Source organism: Ptychodera flava, unplaced genomic scaffold (genome assembly GCF_041260155.1).
Source record: "Ptychodera flava strain L36383 unplaced genomic scaffold, AS_Pfla_20210202 Scaffold_36__1_contigs__length_1797346_pilon, whole genome shotgun sequence".
NCBI classification, from domain to species: domain Eukaryota; kingdom Metazoa; phylum Hemichordata; class Enteropneusta; family Ptychoderidae; genus Ptychodera; species Ptychodera flava.
The window spans coordinates 1,540,475-1,563,109 of NW_027248358.1; the positions used below are offsets into that span (position 1 = coordinate 1,540,475).

The window sequence follows — 22,635 nt, forward strand, 5'->3', positions numbered from 1 at the left end:
AAACCATTTTTTTAATTTCTTGAAGTGACAAGACTCAATAAATTACATGTACCGGTAACAAAGTTTCGGGCAAACATCTTTTACAAACTCTCTGAATATCAAAAGTAACTTATCCCACAAAGTTGCATTTTAAAAAAGGGACAAATAAAGAGCTAAACAAAAAATGTAGAAAACAAAAAGGAAAGGTACACAGAAACTGAAAAAATACAAATTGAAATGATCAAATACCTTTATTTTAAATACAATATGAAAATACAGACAAAATTAAAAAATGAGAAATACTTGAAATCAAATGGACACCTGCAACTTCCAGGGTCGTTGTATTCTGTAAATAGATAAGCAAAACAAGGTTATTTACATCTGTACTTGTTAGTATATATACTAAATCATAATGAAAGCATTTAGAAGTATTTCATTCTTATTTTCATGCTAAAAATTTAACTTTTCCAATGATATTTCATGTAAGATAAAACTGAAGGAAGTTTCATTTGAACATGTGAAAACATCCTAAAATGGTAAGTTACATTACATATACTGGACTTACCATAAAGATGACTTTTAAAGCATCAGTTTTTAAATTGAACAAGTCGTTGATGGCACAGTTCCCACTTGTTTGTTGGTACTTTAATTAAAAGTCCCCAGAGAGGATAGAGTCCTCTTCATTAATTAGGTCTATGATAAAATACTGTGATACAGATGGCGCTAAATGGCCAAGAATGAGTTCCATGGTGGTGAAAACATAAAACCAATGTAGGCCGCCATCCTAATTACAAATGTCATTAATGAGTCAATTAGTAATGAATCAACAGGATGTTGCCGAACATTTTTGCATACTATCCTAACACTAATAGATTATCACCCGTACCATATTTCATAAAGTTTGATGCAGTATTTACAACTATGAGATCAACATCTGTACCGAGTTTCATCAATTTTGACGCAGTATTTGTGGATATATAACTCTAATTAGGAAAGTTCATTAAATAAGCAATTACAAATTAATTAAAATGACACTGACAAATGTCTTTTTCATTGTTAAAGCAATGTAAGCTTAACATGTGTACCAAGTTTCATGAAATCTGATGCAGTATTTCTCGACATATCAGTCTTATTATGAAACTTAGGTAATTGACATGATACTGCTACATGCCGTTCAACAAATCAATGTGCATATGTATGACATAGGTCAATGTCCTTATACCAACTTTGAATGATACTGGTGGAAAGATGTCTGAGTTATGGCTCTGTACATGAAAAGATCGTAACAAAATGGCAGCCATGCAGCCATATTTAATCTTACTGTCTAAAAAATCTATATGCATATGTATGACATAAGTCAATGTATATGTACCAACTTTGAATAAAATCGGTTGAGACTTGCCAGAGTTATGGCTTTCGACATGAAAAAAAAACATAACAAAATGGCCGCCATGTGGTCATATTGGATCATATCGTGAAACAATCGACATACATATGTATAACATGAGTCAATGTCCTTGTAACAACTTTGAATAAAATCGGTTGAGATATGATTGAGTAATTGCTCCGTACATGAAAAAATTGTAACAAAATGGTGGCATGGTAGCCTATCATGTTCATATGTATGACATAGGTGAATGTCCGTGTACAAAGTTTGAATGAAATCCATTTAGATGGGCCTGGGTTATGGCTAAGGACATGAAAAAATTATAACAAAATGGCTGCCATGCGGCCATATTGGATCATATCATGAAACAAATTGACATGCATATGTATGACATAGGTCAATGTCCTTGTACCAACTTTGAATAAAATCGGTTGAGATATGCCTGAGTTATGGCTCCGTACATGACAAAATTGTAATAAGATTGCCGCATGGCAGCCATATTGGATAATGTTGTGAAACAAATTGATGTGCATATGTATGATGAAGGTCAATGTCCTTGTACTAACTTTCAATAAAATCGGTTGAAACATGTCGGAGTTATGGCTCTGTACATAAAAAATTGTAATAAAATGGCCGCAGGCGGCCACATGGATCATGCATATGTATATATATTGGACGTGTGTGAAGACCTCAAAGTGGTCCCTGACTTCAAAGTGGTCCCCATCCTAAATGTCCGGTAAGATAGGGGGTTAAACTCAAGTCTGACGACACCTACCGCATAATGGACGCTTTTGTTGTCACACGGACGTTTGCGATGTAATATCAGCTGCTATTTTAGTATTTAATACCTAGAGTTGGGAAAAATGTACAAAATAAGGGCTGAGCACAGAATTAACAATGGGGAGGGCTAGTGTCTATATCAATCATGACTTACCTATAAAATGACTCATCTGAAGTCATATCGATATTTGGAAGTCATTCTAATCGCTGCTCGTAAATACATAAACGGATATGAAATACAATTTGCAGCATTGCTGTGGCGTATCAATCGCACTTGCGGGTCAAAAATTCATCGCCACAAGCCAGCCCATAAACATTTTTGGTAGTTTACTTCGACCGGTACTATAACACTGGTCAGTTCACGACCCATTGTCTACTTCTGCTAGCTACCTCAATAATATAAACATGTATTTTCAACCGTTTTCCCGTGAGCCGACGTCCACGAATTCTGCAACGTTTGCCCTCTCGCGTAATTGAATACTTTGGGTCTGTCAAAAGTTCAGAACCGAGCAGAAACAGTCGACGGCTCTTAAAAAAAGCTGAAATTATAGATGTTGCCACATTCAACATAATTAACGGAAGTAGGAGATGAGTCATAGATAGTCAGAGATAAAGTAGGTACATGTTCATTTATTCAAAGACTAAGCTATTTCATTATTTTGCGAGGTAAATAAAAAAACCGATTGGTGTCGTAGTAAACTACAGAAAAGGTCTATGGACAGATTAACAGCGGTTCTGAAGCGATATCCCTTGACACGAATGCAATCTATAGGCCTCAGCATTATGCTACGAATTTTCATGGGACACCTTTGAAGTCAAGAGGACGCTTTTGAAGTCAAACTGATTTCTTTATTCTTTACTAAAAGTTTGAAAAAACGGAAGTGTACTCTTGTCTTATTTATACCTGATACTTAACAGGTCGCATATTCAATTCTAAAATCAAAACATTCTTTCTTTAACATAAACGATTGAATACAGCACAGAGAGCGTAAAATCATCACAAGTCTTTGGGGACCACCTTGAGGTCAAAAGGACACTTTTGGAGTCAAACTGATTTTCTTTATTCAATACCAAAGTTGGACAAAATCAAAGAAGTGTACTATAGTTTTATTAATACCTGATACCTCACAGGTCGCATGTTACATTTTTCAAGTCAACACATTCTGTCTTTAACATAAACGATGTTGAATACAGCAGAGAGACCGTAAAATCATCCCAAGTTTTCGGGGACCACTTTGAAGTCAAAAGGACACTTTTGGAGTCAAACTGATTTTCTTTATTCAATACTAAAAGTTGACAAAAATCCAAGGAAGTGTACTATAGTCCTACTAATACCTGATACCTCACAGGTCGCATGTTCCATTTTTCAAGTTAGAACATTGCTTCAATTACGCAAAAGAAGTTGAATAAAGCAGACAGAGTGTACAATCATTCGATTTTCCCGGGGACCACTTTGAAGTCAAAAGGACACTTTTGGAGTCAAACTGATTTTCTTTATTCAATACTAAAAGTTGACAAATATCCAAGGAAGTGTGCTATAGTCCTACTAATACCTGATACTTTACAGGTCGCATGTTCCATTTTTCAAGTTAGAACATTGCTTCAATTACGCAAAAGAAGTTGAATAAAGCAGACAGAGTGTACAATCATTCGAATTTCCCGGGGACCACTTTGAAGTCAAAAGGACACTTTTGGAGCCAAACTGATTTTCCTTATGCAATATTAAAAGTTGGACAAAAAAGGAAAGTGTACTATAGTTTTATTAATACCTGATACCTCACAGGTCGCATGTTACATTTTTCAAGTCAACACATTCTGTCTTTAAATTAAACGATGTGGAATACAGCAGAGAGACCGTAAAATCATCCCAAGTTTTCGGGGACCACTTTGAAGTCAAAAGGACACTTTTGGAGTCAAACTGATTTTCTTTATTCAATACTAAAAGTTGACAAAAATCCAAGGAAGTGTGCTATAGTCCTACTAATACATTTTGCGATTGTGTCTACTGCTGATCACCATGTAAATTGTTTTGTCAATATTGATCGTCAGCTTGTTAACATAACACCATTCAGTCACATTTTCAAACTCTATATTCGCTTGACGGAGGGAAACATTTCCTTGGTTTGACTGAATTGTACGAAACAGATTCGAGTCGTCTGCATACAGTCTGAAATTGAACTAACTGGAAGACTGACACTGTTGAAAAAGACAAATTAATTAAATGTGCAAGTGGGACTGAAATTTCAGCCTTGCCCTCGTGCATTAAAGTTGTAGAAATATTGTCCCATCCTGCAGCTTTACGAACATTAATATGTGAGATAACATTTTCAACATCACTTGGTGTAACAGGAGATACAAAAAACAATGTGATACTCTGTCACCTAAAAACTTATGAAAAGAATCAGTAAGTGTTGCTGGAATTTTGTTTGCCAAATTTTCACCAACGTGGACGAAGAAATCGTTAAAATCTTCGTGAGGCTGTGTATGGATAACATCCTGGCCATTTATGTTGGTTTTCACTTGACCTGGCACAATTGCTTCTTTCTGCTTACACCTGCCAGTCAAATCGTTGATAACATCCCAAGTCCTTTTTGTGTTACCCCTATTACTCAAGTAGAAGGTTCCCATAATAATGACTTTTTACTTTCCTCAGTATTTTCGTAAGAATATTTCTAAAACTCTTGTACCGGTTGTAGAGCTGTGCGTCGAAATTCCTAGCTACAACTTTTTTGTAGAGTTTGTGCTTTGTCCGCACAGACTTTCGTATGCCAGGAGTCAACCATGGCTTATCTTTTTTCCTTTTTTTACTGACATTTTTCCTCCTCAAAGGAGCATGAATTGAACAGATGTCTTGAAATTTATGAGTAAAAATATCAAAAGCAGTATTTACATCATCACAATTGAGAACTTGATCCCAATTTTCTGCTCTGAGGTCATTTCTGAAAGCCTGGCCATCAAACTTTGACATATCTCTAGTAAAAACAGTTGATGGAGTACAACCATACGTCTTGACATCATTGAAAAAAGCAAAAATTGGAAGGTGGTCTGAAATATCAGCAGTAATTGTACCACAATTAATATTTGTATCAACCATATTTGTGTATAGATGATCAAGAATAGTTTGGGAGGTGGCTGTTAAACGAGTTGAGGTGTTAATTACCTGAATAAAATTGTAACAAGCCATTGTATCTATCAAGTTACAAGCAATACTATTCAAGTCATTGCTAACATCAACATTAAAGTCACCAAGTAGAATACATTTACAGTGATTACGTTCGAGGTCACAAACGACATGTTCTAAGCTACTGATAAAAGCACCAGTGTCAGTATTTGGCGGTCTATAAATAACCCCGACAACAATAGTTTTCTTTTGAGTTTGAATTCTGACCCACAACGTCTCTGCATAATTAACATCAATATCACTCAAAATATCATAGGATAATGACTTGTGGATGTAAATTCAGCCTGTTAAAACGTGTAGGCATGGTCCAAATCAGCAAGCAGTGATAACTCTGATCTTTCCACATCATTTCCAAGAACTCTGTTATCTGGAGAGATTAAAATTGAAAATTTATTACCAGTAAGCAAATCAATCCAGTCATCATTATCAGAAGATAAAATGTATGCAAATTAAGAAAGAAACACAAATATAATCTCTTTTTGGTATTTATATACACACCAAATATGAGCTAAAAACCGACTCAAAGCAGGTCTGTTCATTATAAGCACATATGTAAAATTATGACTACGGTAAGTATTGAAATGGAGACATAACAAAATACATAAATGAGTACACTATAGGTGTAACCGTAAAGACTCAAATTGTGTGCTGAACACACATGAGGCTGAGATTGGGGATTTGGCTCAGCGGTTTTATCTATGGCTTCTGCGCTAGGTGACTGGTGCTATACGTTGTGAGTTCAAATCCGACTGAAATTCCATGAGCACAATCATATTGTATTCAGTTTAGATTGTCAGCTTGAATTTACAGCTAGACATCAGTTAAGACTGATGACACAGTCCTTGACGTAAAAGAACTTTGTCATTCAAAGTCACTGAAATGTACGTTGTACCAATGATGTGAAATAACCTAAGTTACAATGAAAACAATGTCAAGGCATGTAGAGTACAACTCAACACATGGAAACTAGACAATATGGCTGCCTCCAAGTGCTAAATTTGCTTTCCTGTGCGTGAATGATACAGCCTTGGGGCTTAGTGGGCCAGGGTCGGGTGTTGGAGTATATTTCTATTCTTTCAAGTATCATCATAAATTCCTGACAAACTGTGTTTAAAGCCATTACTTGGGTATAAAAGGCAGCTTAACTTCAGTGGGTTCATTGTTTCGAATGACTGACACATGGAAGCAACGCGAGCAACTGCTCCAGAAAACCTGCAAAAATCTTATCCACGGAGATAAATATAGCGCTGTGCCACCATAGCACCTTTTGTGAATACTTTAGACATAAGGTTGTGAGCCAAATACTGTCTGTTTTACAGTTTCAAGCGGCTTATTCATGAAAAATCTCTTTCTGTACACGGTCAGTGGCGTCGACAACATAGCCGTTGACCATTTCAAACTGCTGTCAATCACGAAGTGACGCGCAGAACGTGCTAACGATCAAACATTTGCTGTGTACACCGGATCACTTACGAAATACACAATGAAAAAAAATCCCCAAATGAATAGCAGTCAATCAATAAAACCCCGAAATCGGCCGAAGACATACTGCCGCAGTTTAGCTAAGAAGGTTTTCATTCAATATTTTATAACACTTTGCTTGTGACAATGCGCATATTTTAGGTATGTGTGTACGGCAAAAGCCAGTGTAGTATTTACGGTAGTTCTCTTTTTGGAAGATGTGGTGGCCCTCAAAAGGGCCGTTTGGTTTGTGTGAAAGACACGACTTACTGCCAACGGTGACCCATGTACGAGCGATTCGGAGGATTTGGGTACAGGGACCGTATGAGCTGCAAAACACAATCGGGCATTATTTCCCTCTTTGTGACAACAGCCCCTTCGGCCCGCATCAGACGTGCCTTGCGATCAATGTACCTGGCATCTATCCAGGTACCTCTCCTGCACAGAAGAGTCCAGTATTTTCTGTACAAATTTCTTCTGATGCCAGCGTTCAGGTCACAAGCCTGCTGTCCAGTTCCCAACCACTTCTGCCGTACTGTTGCTACACAGGGCTGACAAAAGCAGTGCCGACATTCTTCTGCATTCTGATCTCTCTGTATATGGATATCGGTGGACATTCGGCGGTTTTCCTGCGGCATAGAATCTACCCCCGCTTCTCTTCGACGTCCATGCGTTTCTTCCAGATCGATCTCCCATCCAAAATGGGTTATAATGCCACGTATGACAGCCTCTTGCTCGTGATTCAGAGAGAGAGAGAGAATTGCCTACTCATGTCTGTTCGCGAACTGTAATGATGTGAAAATTACTCTCACGAGATCATTTGATGCGTCACTAAATATGCAAATAGATAAGTGTCGATGACGCTTACCTTTGGTTATCGACCAATAAGCTGGGCGAAGGTTTTTGTGAGGAAACCACGTGACCCTAAAAAATATCATTTACATTTACCCCAAACTGTTGACAAAATCCTAACATTATCAACATACAGAAAAACGTAATTATTAATGGCAATTGTATTCGGTACGATATATATTTGAAACAATTGACAAAAGTTGTTTTTGATATCTGATAATACTAAACACTTTATCAATTTCAATGTGTCTTTCATATTTATTAAATCTATATTTATTTCATCTACTATGCAATCGCTGAATGCACCTATCATACATACCAATTACGGAATGGTAAAAATGACTTATGATTTACACTTGTGACCACCCCACCCCACCCCACCCCCGTTTTGTATCGTTATTTTGTCTCTCGTGTTGATCCTCAGCGTTTTAGTTTCGAGTCGTTTTACGTCAACGTCACCTTTCGTCTTATGTTCAGTTGACAATTGTATAACTTGTTCCGCTTACAACTATTGTCCCAAAAATATGAATACTGAAAAAAAAACGTGGCCTCGCTTTCTGGGTTACTTATTGGGTACCGTAATTAATTTCATGTACATATTCTATGCCATGGAAGAATTTGTTTCCTCCTTACGATATGAAGGAGCAGTAACGAAGAATTTCGACATATTGTTGTTGCTTTTACGGTTTGTGGGACAATATTACAGTGTTAGCATCAGTCTTGGAAAGGTTTCGGACCATCGATCGCGTAAGCGTTCCAATTATTGCAAAAGACCCATGTCACTCCACGGTAGTCAAGGTGAAAATAAATCTGTTCTACGTGGAGTCCTGTCGCCAATCATCCTAATCATGGAATTTTAGCACACAGGTGTTTACTACCCGTATGCTTGTATGAACGTATTGTCTATTTCCATATGTTGTCACATTCTGAACGTCTTCTCGATTGATTCCCACGATAGGTGTGAATTGCTTTGGAAAACGATACTCACTATGCTCTGTTTTGACAATTACCTAACGACAGCAAAAAATCGGGAAATAATAGTGCCACATGAAAACCAATAACGTATCAAAGAGACGTTTTACTCTCGTAAAAAAAAAAACTTGTCCCCAGACTTGGTTCAAGTCTGTGATTTTTGAATGTTAGTGTGGTGTACGCGATGAGTCGGATGTACGTGATACAGGGGAGTTTCTTCCGGAACCACGGCAGAAACTAACCCACTACTGAACAGACACAAAGGTAACGCATTCAATTGCTAGGAACACCTGGCCTGGGCTGCAAAATTCTATATGAAAGACAAGAGACAGAAACTTTTAACATGATTTCATTTTTTTAAATTCACCGACTTGAACCAAGTCTACCTTGTCGCCGAAGCTGCCTGTGGCATTATCTCGGTGATGTCGACTAACGATACTGAACATGCAAGGTGTGTGTACTGATGATGCGGTCTATTCATTGTGTAAATAAACTGTTGTCACTTGTATCATCTATCCTTATCGTTTATCTCTACTGCTTCGCATAGTCACTGTTTGGTAAGATATGGTCTACGCGTGTCTTTCTTCCTTCTTTGATATAGATAAACAACGATAGCTTCCCTTTTTGTTCGACTCAGACAACTGAGCGCCAAGTTCTATGAAACGTATTGAGCTTTTAAAAACATCATAAATTGTTTCATATGCATTTTTTGGCAAAACTGTTGGACTTAGGGATTTTCTACCAAATACAAAAAGTCTATGTATCTCGTTGACGAGACATTCAATTTTTATAAATTTTACGATCAACCTTCCTCCCCAGCCTCCAAGTGAGGTTATTTGTGGGGCTGTTTGGTAGCCATTCCGGTAGCTGCTGTGACGACACTTGACTATCTGACCACCTGCCACAGTACGCAAAGCACACACCTGTCCTCTAATATTTAGTCCAAATCGCCAACACAGCCGTCTCTAACATTTGAGCACTCATAGTAGTAGAATCCGTGCCAAGCAAACTTTACTCAGAAACTTTACAGAAGCCAACTGCAACTATCCTTGAATATTACTGCCTTGATCAAATTGTATCACCGGTGCTATACGGCCGGAGGCTGTATAACGCCGGTAACACTCAGCCCTGTAACGCAGAGCTATAGCCTCAGCCCGGAAGTATGCGTTCATTGAAGTCAACAATATCGACCATGTGGATCTGTGAAACACGAAGCAGTACCTCACATTTATTCCGTATATTAATCCTTTTTACCTAAGTAACGTGGCTTTTTCAATGAATATTGAATGACAGCACATCCTGCTGAACGATTTCCACCTCCCTTTGTGATCGCATTCAATAGCATATTCACGCACCGCGGTGAGATCGATCTTGACAGGACGAGTGACGGGAACTAAATGTACTGTATTCCCTTCCACACAGTAGTTATGGCCGGCTACAGTGGGCCCATGGCCGTGCATCGCCGGCAAACTAAGCGTTTGGGACATCACGAGAGCAAATTTTTTTTCCAGTCTGTGAGCGGTTGAGTGAGTCAGGTAGGCATAGATCGGAATTGAGTTGATTTCGACCGAAAGTAGTGTTTCATGCGCGCTCCAAATTGGGACCGCGGTGACTGGGTTTGCCTGTGGCATGCAGTCAGTAGGACTGTGGTGGGAGGCCGTATAACGCCGGGAACACTCAGCATCGTACGCAGAGCTATGTAGGCCTACTCGGTTTTTCTTGGTTCACTCGGTATCGTACATGAATACCGAGCGTAAGGAATATGACAGCAAAAACTAACTACCGGTAACATCGTCTGTTATGTTAGCTTATAGTATTTGTATTCAAACAAAACTGTCTGGATTAGGATTTCCGTAGAAGTGGGTTCTTATCTAAGCCGATAATGGATTAAACACGAAGTCAACATGGGTTTGCCTTCATTATTCATTGCCACTCCCGGACCCAGGGATCGCAAGCGATGGCTTTAAGACACATAAGCCCTTTCCCCAAGATTAGATGGACAGGTAAAAAAAATCTAAGTTGGCAAAGAGCAGTCAGGGGGGTCACTTCTATTACTTGCCAATATGTATATGCGCCGCCCAATGGGGTGGGTATTTCAGCAACTTGGTCCAAAATGGGGGGGGGGAGGTGTCAATTCCATTGTAAACCATGGTCTAAAATGGGGTTGAAGTTTGAGTGCCACACAAGAACAAATTTCAACAGTCTGTTCCCATCTCGCTAGGAGGGTTCTGAGCTGCACTCAATAAAGCATGGATATCTTTTCTGTGGCAGGGGAACCATTACAGAGACCCCCTGGCTTAAAGTAAATATAGACTTTGTTTTAAAACATTGTCACTGATTTGTCAGAACTCTACATATGGCAGATTTTTGCCCAATAGAAAATACCCAAACAAAGTGGCTCTACTGCTCCTAGTATTATTCAGGTCGACCATGGCCATATGAAGTAGTATTGCTTTACAGACAAACAGCGAGGTTTGTTGTGCATTGTAATTTAAAAAAAACACCACTCAGACTGTAACTGCAGATAACTGATAATTTGCAGAAGCTGGACCAAAATTTGGTGAGAGTGAAAGGCATTTTCTTTCACAAAATTTGTTAGTATTTCCTCATGATTTTTCGGAATCATGGTTTGGCCAGCAACAAAATAGCTCTAAACGCAGTATAAGCTTACAGTGGTAGGCTTTGTCGGGGCAAATACTTGCTTTTTCCGTTTTAAAAATGTTGACGCTATGACTGTTGACCTGGGTCAAAGGTCATAAAGGTCTAAAATGGGGTCCTAAAACAACGAGATTTTAGGTCTAAAATGGGCCCTGGTATTTATACCTGCGGCCGCACACCTCTACTACTTCTCAGCAGTTCTAGCTCTGCGTTATATAACGCCGGAAACACACAGCATCGTACGCAGGGCCATCATTCATTGTGCGATGTTTCTGTGTAAGTTCACAGCGTAATTTGATTTTGGACGAAGACAATCAGCACTCGCACACAGGCGTTCTGTTTACTGGATAGTTTGTATAAGTGTAGTTTATGCTACGTTCCGATGTTCTGTTCCGTAAAAGTCTACGGAACAGAACGTCGGAACCATGGTCGGAACGTAGCATAAAACAAACTACCAAGTAAATAGCTCTGCATGGCCATAGGGCAGGGCTGTGTGTTAGCGGCTCGGCGTTATACGACCTCCCAACACATGTGGTGGGAGGCCGTTTAACTATGGTGTCCAATCCATGCCAAAATTACTACTTTGATTTTACAACACAACATGCTATTTCACAACTCAACATGCTATTTGACAACACATCATGGACTTCCAAATCCTATTTTACAACTCAACATGCTCTTCCCAATTTCATTTGACAACACATCATGCACTTCCAAATCCTATTTTACAACTCAACATGCTCTTCCCAATTTCATTTGACAATTCAACATGCTATTTCACAACTCAACATGCTATTTGACAACACATCATGCACTTCCAAATCCTATTTTACAACTCAACATGCTCTTCCCAATTTCATTTGACAATTCAACATGCTATTTCACAACTCAACATGCTATTTGACAACACATCATGGACTTCCAAATCCTATTTTACAACTCAACATGCTCTTCCCAATTTCATTTGACAATTCAACATGCTATTTCACAACTCAACATGCTATTTGACAACACATCATGCACTTCCAAATCCTATTTTACAACTCAACATGCTCTTCCCAATTTCATTTGACAACACATCATGGACTTCCAAATCCTATTTACAACTCAACATGCTCTTCCCAATTTCATTTGACAATTCAACATGCTATTTCACAACTCAACATGCTATTTGACAACACATCATGCACTTCCAAATCCTATTTTACAACTCAACATGCTCTTCCCAATTTCATTTGACAACACATCATGGACTTCCAAATCCTATTTTACAACTCAACATGTTCTAAACTTTATTTACAATTAAACATTACAAATCCGTATTTTCTTTTCAAAATTTCATTTGTACACTTGTCTTGACGGTTGAATACCGTGCGTGTGAAATGCAATAGTGCAGAAGAATACGGATAGCGACATTACAGCCATGACAACTGACAACTAACCTCAGCAAGCGGAGATGTAAAATACGAATATGGGGCAGACAAGACAAGGGTCAAAGCTCTTTTGGAACGGACTTCGCGAGAAAGACTGTGTGGATAACAACCAATAGAGGTCGCTGTAATGTCGCTATCCGTATTCTTCTGCACTATTGCATTTCACACGCACGGTATTCAACCATCAAGACAAGTGTACAAATGAAATTTTGAAAAGAAAAATACGGATTTGTAATGTTTAATTGTAAAATAAAGTTTAGAACATTACAATGGAAATCAGTTTCGTTGAATAGTGAAATACAAAGAAAGTGATTGTTTGTCATATGGTTGGTGAATATTTCCCATTTTATGTACCGATGCAAGCTGCCTGAATTGTTGAATTCTTGTTAATTAATCATAGTGTAAAGACCCACAATACAGTTGTTAACAATCGATATCACAGATATGATTTTTACATTATCTTATATCTCGAATTACTTTACGATGCCAAACTTCAGTGAAAGAAAAAATATGAAAAACAGAACAAAAAGTTATAAAATAAAAAAGTTACTTCATTTACTGGCCACGATTATACCCTTCAGATCTCTCCCCCCCCCCCTCTTGGCCAAAGAATCATAGTATAGGCCTATCTGATGCAGACTAAAATAAAAATGTTTCAGAAAGTAACTTTTGACGGATTTTTTTCCTTTTACCTAAGTGCGTCATCTGTTTTTCTCAAGTTTCTTTGGCTGATTATTTTTATTGAAATTTGTGGGGAATTTTTTTTCAAAAATTTTCCACTCCCCAATGGTCCACCCCTTGCCGGCTAAAGGCCTCCCACCACAGCCCTGCTGACCGCCATAGGCAAAACCAACCACTGGTTGCAACGCGCAGTTTCTCCACCGAAAACTCGGTTTTTTTCACCCAAAATCGTGATCGATCTCCTATTTTGAGCACGCTCAACTTGTCTAGATGCACGATGAGCGAAGCTGTGCTTTTGAACTTACACAAAGCCCACTGTCATCTCTCTATGCGATGAGACCATATCCGTATCAGATGCGCCATATAGTAAATCTCGGTCTTTCACGATAAGCCTCCCACGCACGGTGCACAATAGACAAAACTGCTGATTGCAGCGCGCAGTTTCTTTTCCAAAAACAGCCAATTTTTAATTTATAATCGTGATCGATCCTAGTTTTCGAGCACGCTCATTTTGTTTAGATACACAATATGCTAACATGCGTTTTTAGACTTGTGCAAAGTTCGCATTTCTCTCTCTGTGCGAGGGGACCATTTCGCGTCCGCCATTTTGAATCTTGTTCGATAGCCAGTAACACTGCCCTGCTCCCCAGAGCTAGCTTTAGAATGGGATGTTGAGTTGTAAAATAGGATTTGGAAGTGCATGATGTGTTGTCAAATGAAATTGGGAAGAGCATGTTGAGTTGTAAAATAGGATTTGGAAGTCCATGATGTGTTGTCAATAGCATGTTGAGTTGCGAAATAGCATGTTGAATTGTCAAATGAAATTGGGAAGAGCATGTTGAGTTGTAAAATAGGATTTGGAAGTCCATGATGTGTTGTCAAATGAAATTGGGAAGAGCATGTTGAGTTGTAAAATAGGATTTGGAAGTCCATGATGTGTTGTCAAATAGCATGTTGAGTTGTGAAATAGCATGTTGAATTGTCAAATGAAATTGGGAAGAGCATGTTGAGTTGTAAAATAGGATTTGGAAGTGCATGATGTGTTGTCAAATGAAATTGGGAAGAGCATGTTGAGTTGTAAAATAGGATTTGGAAGTGCATGATGTGTTGTCAAATAGCATGTTGAGTTGTGAAATAGCATGTTGAATTGTAAAATAGAATTCGGAATGGCATGTTGTGTTGTAAATCAAAGTAGTAATTTTGGCATGGATTGGACACCATAGTATAACGCCGGTAACACACAGCCCTGCCATGCAGAGCTACCCAGTAAACAGAACGCCTGTATGCGAGTATGAAATATAATGTCGAGCAACAAGATTGAAATTAATGACTGTTTGAGCTGGTACTCACTCAGTAAACTGCTAGGCCATATGGACATCCCACGGTCCCTCCACAAACATCCACATATCCGTACAGTATCAGTGGGTCGCGGTCGCTGGTCTCGTCCGTGCTGGTGCATGTGCAGCGCAATCTCCCATGATGCTAATATGAGACACCCTAACCAGGTGAAAAAATTGGACGCGCAGTTCGCATTGTAAAATGCATCGGAATTTTGAAAAAGTAATAAAAGTGAGCGCATATATCAAAAAGGACCAAAATAACAGATTAGTATTGGCAATGTTACAAAGTTTAATAACTTTATGCAAAATAGGAATGGAAAAATCCCTGGACTGCGTAAAATTTCAGTTCAATTACAACTACGGGGACCACTTTGAAGTCAGGGACCACTTAGAGGTCTTCACAGACGTGCATATGTATGACATATCAAGTAATCCTTGTACCAAGTTTGAATGAAATGGCTCATGTATCTCTGAGATATCTGCGTGAACAGACGGATGCATGGACGGACAAACGCACACACTGACACACGCTCGGACATGACCAAACCTATAAGTCCCCCCGGACGGTATCTTGGGGACTAAAACTACAAGCATCAATTTAGTAAAAATATGATTCATAAAAAGAACCAGATTTCAATGTTTTTATTTATATATGGTTTGTTATTGACTTAATTAATTTGTTCTTTACATGTTTTATTTATCATGATTTATCTTTACTTTTATCACTATGGCCATCATTATTTCACGTTGCTTATTTGGTTCTGTATGAACCCCTTTGTGTTTTTGGCACTTTCACATGACTTGAATTGGTCATCACATGATGCTCCCTTACCATAAGTTCTAATTTCTTTAAACCATTATGGCCAGGTACTTTACTATACCGGTCCATTCCCTTCCTAATCTCATGATGGATACTCTCTACACCGTTCTGTGAGGAAACCAAAGCCAAACCCTGTGTTTTCAATCTGAGGGATGACATGATCTTCTAACATATGCATTTTGGGGGTACACCTTCATTAGGAAAGTGTTCTCTGTAATATGCCATTAAATGTGATATGTTTGAACTGAGAATGCTAATATATTCATCTGACATTCTATTGTTTGTACTCTAAAGATTATGGCAGGCTGCAAATTTTGAAAATATTGGCTTATACAGACCACAAATGTGTGCAGCCTGTTCATTCAGCTATGGGCATATTCTTGCTGTGGTCCTGATGACGCTCTTGCACAACGTTTGAATGTTTTCTTCCTGAAACACAAAAAATAAAAAAAGGATATGATAACTTTCTTTCAAAGAAGCAAACAGAGTTGTTTCACTGAAAGTAGGTCAAAATAATGTAGACGAAATACATCTTCTGTAGTATATATATAACACACAATAAATCTGACACTGAAAGCTTGAAAATCATGACAAGCAGAATACTGAACCTTTTAATGACTTAGCAACAAAACAGTTTACAGTTGTAAAACACATACTTTACAGCACTTGTTCACATGATTTCCGATGAATGCCTGCCCGTGGTAAGAATGACGTCCAACACCAATGACTGCAGAGCTTGGTCAATACCGCAGACTACAAAACCACATTGTTTTGGCAGTTTCGCTTTTACGTCTGTAGCTTCAGATATCTAAGAAAACAAAGATAAACACCGTGTTGCCTGGAAATGACTGCACTACAAATGTGCACAAGCCAAAATTCTGAAAATGCAGCATAGACATGACTGTGCACTTGAGATTGACAATGTTATTGCTTATCATCACAAAAATGATCTTACTTCTGGTATCAATATGCCATTTTCAAAGATGAAGGAGACCCTCTGAGATCTCAGGTTGCTAGACAGGTTATCTGTGGGTGTTCTCACATGATACAGGCTAAACAAACATTACATGTTTATTTAACATGGCAACTATTCCAGTTTGATAAAAAGTTTGACTTGGCTAGCAACTCACTGCCACTGAAATTAATTGCGTCTCACAAGATTTCAAAATTATCACAAAATCATGTATCTTTCTTTTGTTAATGTAGTATGGTCTTCTATTAATAAATACTAACCTTCCTGTCAGCTTCTTCACTGAGTTCCTGCACTTTCTCCTGGGCTATTTTTAACTTGCCCAAGGTCATTAGTGGAGGTCTGCCATCATCTTCACTGTTGTCGTCATCATCATCATCATTGTCACAGTCATCATCAGCAAGGAGAGCCTTTTCAACACTATCAGCCAAGGTCTTAGCTTCTTCTTGGAGTTCTTTCGCTTCACACTGTAATGTCTCGACTGTTTCAACATGGCTACATATGTGTCAAATCCAGCAGGCTTCAGCACGGGTTCATCAATGTCATCATCTCTCTCCAGAGTCGTGATGATCTTGATATCCAGTACAGCACAGCTAGCTTCCATCATGGTGAAAAACTTTTAAAACAAGCCAGGACTGATGTGCAACCCTGGGACTGCAACCTGTGATAAAATATAAGGGTTAGCACATGTATCTTTTACTTTTAATGTATGACAATATCTTGTAACTTTCATACCTACCTATTTATGAAGAAAACACTACATACAAATATACAACAACTAGATTGATCACAAATGCTGACATATGTGCTGGCTTCATTGTCAACTTGTTTTCGCATATAGCTTCACTAATAAACTTCTATTTGTGCACACCATTATGGACATAGTGGCATGCATACATGTAGATAGGTCACAGTGTGGTCTGTTGAACTGTTCAGAGAAAGGTAAAGTGAACTGATTGAAACAGAACAGAGCTATATGTTTAGTTGGTCAATGAAGCAAACAACATAGTGGATTGAATTGATTAGTACATACTCTGTGCAGTGGTACATTGAAAAGTGGCTTTCTGACACTATTGTAGTGCTGCATGGCATGCCTTAGGTTTCCACCAGTTGAAAGAAATTCACTGTGACATTTTCTGATATCATCAAGGTTTCTCATCTTCATTGATGACAATAGTTGTTCCTCCTTCAGCAACTGTGCTTGTTCCTTGCTGATCACACAGCATACGCAAAAATATTTCCCTAAAATATTTCAATGTGAGGAAGACAAGGAACAAAAACTGACATAATTACTTAAAACCTTAGTAGGTATAGACATGACTGGTGTTCATGAAGTCAATTTGATGTGCATGTGTGAACTCTTGGAGAGGATGTACCTGTAATATGCAAACTTATCAATTTAAATATTTATTTCAAAGAAATTCATGGTTACTACATTTTGCATTGCAGTATACATATTAATACTATGTGTAAGAATTAAATTGAGAAATAAACACAAGAATTTCTACAGAGGAAAACAATCATTTGTCAATAGCTTGCAAATATTTATCAAGATCTGACCCACTGTGTACCCCTTCCTTTAAATTTATCTGACTAATCAATGTTAGCTGTGAATGTCTTAAGTCAACAAAAAACTACAACAAATTATCATAATTGTGTTCTACAGCATATCATACACAATGCATGCTGATTATTAACAGTCGCACATATTGCAAACTGATAGGTCAAGGATGTACACATGTAAATCATAGGTAAAACTGAAGTGTACACAATAAACTGCCTGTCCTGTCAGTGCCTCAACTTTTCTTACGTATAAATCATAGCATGCAAGTATACATTTCATACCATTTGGTCCAGACAATCCATAACTCTTGGCCAGATACTCATAATCTCCCATCATCCGTGCTAATAGTGTCTTGTCCCCCGAAATAAATCAAAGTGGAATGTAAGACAATTGTCCACACCATTCTAAATTAATGCCCATGTTTCTACACATCAATGCATTTTGTACATGCAAGAAAACAACTTTGCCTTTTGTTCTATTTAATGTACGTATCATATTTCTGCTGCATAAGTTTGGTCAGATTTGCACATTGTTTTTCAGATTTTTGGATCAGCAGTATAATGCATGTATTAAACTTGGATAACCAATATGTATGTATCTTGAGTTCCAAATATTGTACCAAAATAGATATATTGTACAATCTGTTCATTGTTTAGTAAAACACAGTATGCATGTTTAGACTTACTTCAACTTTGTGCCATCCAGTTTGTCTACCTGACCTCTATTAACAGCTAAAGCTAATTCTAAATTGTAATAGGAATCAGGTGCTGCAAATGTACTCCAAATCACTGTATTATCTGCTACATTTGGATTGCTGATGTTAGCAACTTGGTAAACCATTCTCAGGGTTCCCTGACCCTTGTCCCCACCTAACTTTATCCAAATTTCACTGGTAGGTATTGTACCATGCCGGGTAAGTTTGCTAGACCTGAAGACAAATATGAACAAGATGCAAAAACAACAGTAACACTTATATTCAGTAATATGTGATAACAAGATTACTTATCCACAGTCTTTCTCTACATGATCATAATAGAGTTTGCACACAATCCCAAAAGTCTGACTGCAAGCCTGCTGTCCCAATATTAATACTCATGTGCTTATATAAGAGCATATAAGAACAATCTAGAACTTTTATTGACATGCTAATTACTGTTCTAAAATTCTCTCTCTTACACAACTAATTAAATTTCCAGAAAATTCCAAACATGACTTATTAAATTCATGGTTGTGAGGTCAAGAAGGACAGTGACCTTGACGAGTGTGGGGGAAAATGACCTGCATAACATACCTCACTTCCAATATTCACATGCCATGCCTTGAAGTAACGCTGTAATTTCCTCTTGGCAGCCCATGTTGTTCCCATAGCAACTTCCAAATGAAGGCCAGCACCTGGAGGTATGTCAGGAGTGAGTCCCAAGATCTGGAGGATTTTCCTTCTTGTCCTTTTGTTGGTGTCTCACCTCCTCTCACTCAGCTGCAGCATCGCATCACCACCACTGACAATGTCTCTCCTCTGACTTAACTGCAACACCCTCTGACTCTTGTCCTAGTGCTAGCTTCTGAGGTTGTTTTTCATGGCTTTGGTGTATATGTTAAACACAATGGCTGAAAAAATCACACCAAAAATTGAAAAACCAAATTATCTTTCAAAAGTATATGTGGGTGATAAATTCATGAAATTGGACTAGCTCATTACTTGATGAAATTAATTTGTTGAACCACTACCAGGTCACACATGTACTACAAAACCAAATAAATGTTGTTACAAATACAAATTTACAAATTATCATATTCCATGATAGCTTTATCAGAAGAATTTACTCCAAAATCTAACTGTATATTGATATGTGGGTACAGATCAGCAAGAGTCATGCTGGTAAAAAACTCACCTGGCCCTTGGTTTTAACCTTTATCAAACTATCATCACTTCTGTTTGCTTCTACTTTTTTTCTTGACAAGTGTTGTTGCCATTTCTTCATACTGTGGCAGCATATGCACCGCTGATACATTCTGCAACACAATTTCTGCGGCCTTCACTGCACATATATTGTTCTGCCTATCCCTTGATGTTTCATCATTTGATGTCTCGGTATTGATTGTGTCAGGAATGGGGACTGGAGTATGGTGGCTTCTGATGGGAAATGGGCTCACTGACGAGAAGCAGTGGTCTCCAGCCATGAACTGGTAAACACAACCGTTCCGTGTTGTGTTGCAGATCTTGCAGTGGCACAACTGACTTACAACCAACATTCCCATAATCACATGTGACTGTGGCATTTGATAGCATGTTTGCAAAGGCAATGGGGGGACTTACAATAGATTCACACATAAAGAGAGACGGCACATAGGACAGGATGAAGAAACTTGCAACCACTGACACAAACATTCAGCACAAAACACATGTGGTCCATCACACAAAAGTTGTATTGGTCCATCTATTATGTCTTTGCAAATGGGACACTCCATTTCTTCAATGAGATCATTGAACCTCTGTCTCTGCAAGGGAATGAATCTTCTCATCTTTTTTCCTGCCCTCTGTTTTACAGCTGCTGTTAGATTTGTACTGCCATGAGTTTCACTCTGTAGTTTCCCCGTCTTTCCTGTCTCCTTGCCAGTGATACCAGAAATGTCACTGCCTTGGTATTGACTTGGTCTGCCCCTGTTTTTACTGTCTTTCTTTTTCTTTCCTGCCTTACACAATGCATCACACACCGCACATCTCCGTACTCTACAGTGTCTGGACCATTTCACTACGTGTGTCCCTGGCCGATAGGTTTTGTTATTGCTTTCTGCCTGCTGCCATGAAGCAATGACTCTCTTACAGAGACAACAAAAATTGGACGGGTGAACATCAGAATGTCTTCACTAAAACTGTACTCTGAAACAATTCTTTAACTCCACGATAAAATTGGAGCATGGATAACTTGTGCCATTTATTTTCCGTGCACAAATACGACACCGGTTTTTTAGCACACGAGCATGAAATTCGAATGACATTTTCACAGTCTAGGCCAACAGACGATTGAAAAAGGCGCCAGAAAATATGCCAGTGTGTAAACAACCCGTTACCAGGGAGACATGCGTGATGGTCCGAAAAACTATGCTCAACTGCAACGCACATATGGACGTAAATAAAAAACCCACACGCATAAAAAATAACCCATGACAAATCACGCCATGAAATGTACAGATTAAATCACTGCGGACACGGTTAAATCGGTTTCAATCTTGTTAAAATTGATTTACTTAAAATCTGAACCTCGTAAATTACACAACACATTAATGAAAATACTTACAGACCGGCGTGCTTTATGTTATCAAGTTGTCCGTGCTAAGAAACTTCTCCTGCAAATGTCGTGAGGTCAAAGGTAAACTAGCGATAAACATCCAGCTATGCTGAGTATGCCACCTTATTAATTGAGAACAGCTTTCACTATCACATTTGAATGCATTTTTTAAATGATTATGGGTCAGAATTCGAGGAACAACACGCGCACAGCGAGCGATCGTCTCGGTATGCACACAATACGATGGCCGCCATCACTGAGAGTGCGTTCGGCTATTCGTTATTTGTTTGCTCTACTTAAGTTGCCAAGTCGGCCGCGCCGGAAGCAAAACACAGGTGACGTAGTCTGCCAGTATGAGCATGCGCAATTGAGCCTGGGAGCGCGAGAATGTGTATAGTACCGTAGAACTGTCTCGCGCTATCATGTCGTTCAGCTATAAAATGTGTGCATGTTAACAGAAACTGGCATTACTACAGAGAATACTTTCCAGGACATCACATGTAAGTCTCTAAGGTACCAAGGAGGAAGTTTAGGAAATCCTTTCAGAAAGTTCACGCCGTCTGTGGCCATTTTGTGGAGTATATACGTACCTGCACTGGCTGCAGCGTATACAGTATTTCTACTGTACAGTGCACATATTGCCGGATCATATGCGATGGAATTTTGCATTTCACGTCGTTCAATCATTCAGATGGAAATACCGCCCTTCTCAAAACTTTGGAAAAAAAAGGGTGAAAGACTTTGGAATGCTAACTCTTGTATATCAAGAATGGCGTAATTTAATGAGAAGATATTTGTATTCGAGCATGGCTACAGTTTTTGATTCGAGAACTCTCATCATGGACCGTGGTTGTATTCAACAATCGCAATCGAGAGGGTTAGGGTGAGTCGAAGTTTTCCTATGTCCATGTAGCACTTGTGCAAAAATAAGCGAATCCACAGGCCTTTGGCGAATCAATAAATGCGTTTTTCACCAAGCTGAAAGGTTGAAAGATGCGTCCGTCACTTTGGGACGAGCTAGATAAATGCAGTCAAACCAAACTGGGCACAAAAATTTGCCATAATATGACATTGTTCTGGAAATAGTTACCATGGCAACTCGAAACATTAAAATAAGTCTGGTTTTTGTGTTCTCTGACCGAACTCCCCCAATAGATAATTTTCATATCAATCAAAGTAACGTTTCATGGGATATTAGAAAAACTGAAATTTTCAACCCCTAAAATGGTTACCATGGAAACATGGGGCAGTGAATTCGATATCATAT

The 22,635-nt window shown here is 38.6% G+C and overlaps 2 long non-coding RNA genes across 2 annotated transcripts; both read right to left on the reverse strand.

Annotated features, from left to right (window-relative positions):
- Positions 1-220: 220 nt before the first annotated feature.
- On the reverse strand, positions 221-16,275 carry LOC139127762 (uncharacterized). Its single transcript, XR_011551113.1, has 3 exons — positions 16,201-16,275; positions 15,883-15,973; positions 221-325 (listed from the first exon to the last, which is right to left on the reverse strand). It is a non-coding gene; the product is annotated as an uncharacterized lncRNA (long non-coding RNA).
- Positions 16,276-16,840: 565 nt separating this feature from the next.
- On the reverse strand, positions 16,841-18,439 carry LOC139127763 (uncharacterized). Its single transcript, XR_011551114.1, has 3 exons — positions 18,360-18,439; positions 17,548-17,756; positions 16,841-17,175 (listed from the first exon to the last, which is right to left on the reverse strand). It is a non-coding gene; the product is annotated as an uncharacterized lncRNA (long non-coding RNA).
- Positions 18,440-22,635: the final 4,196 nt, after the last annotated feature.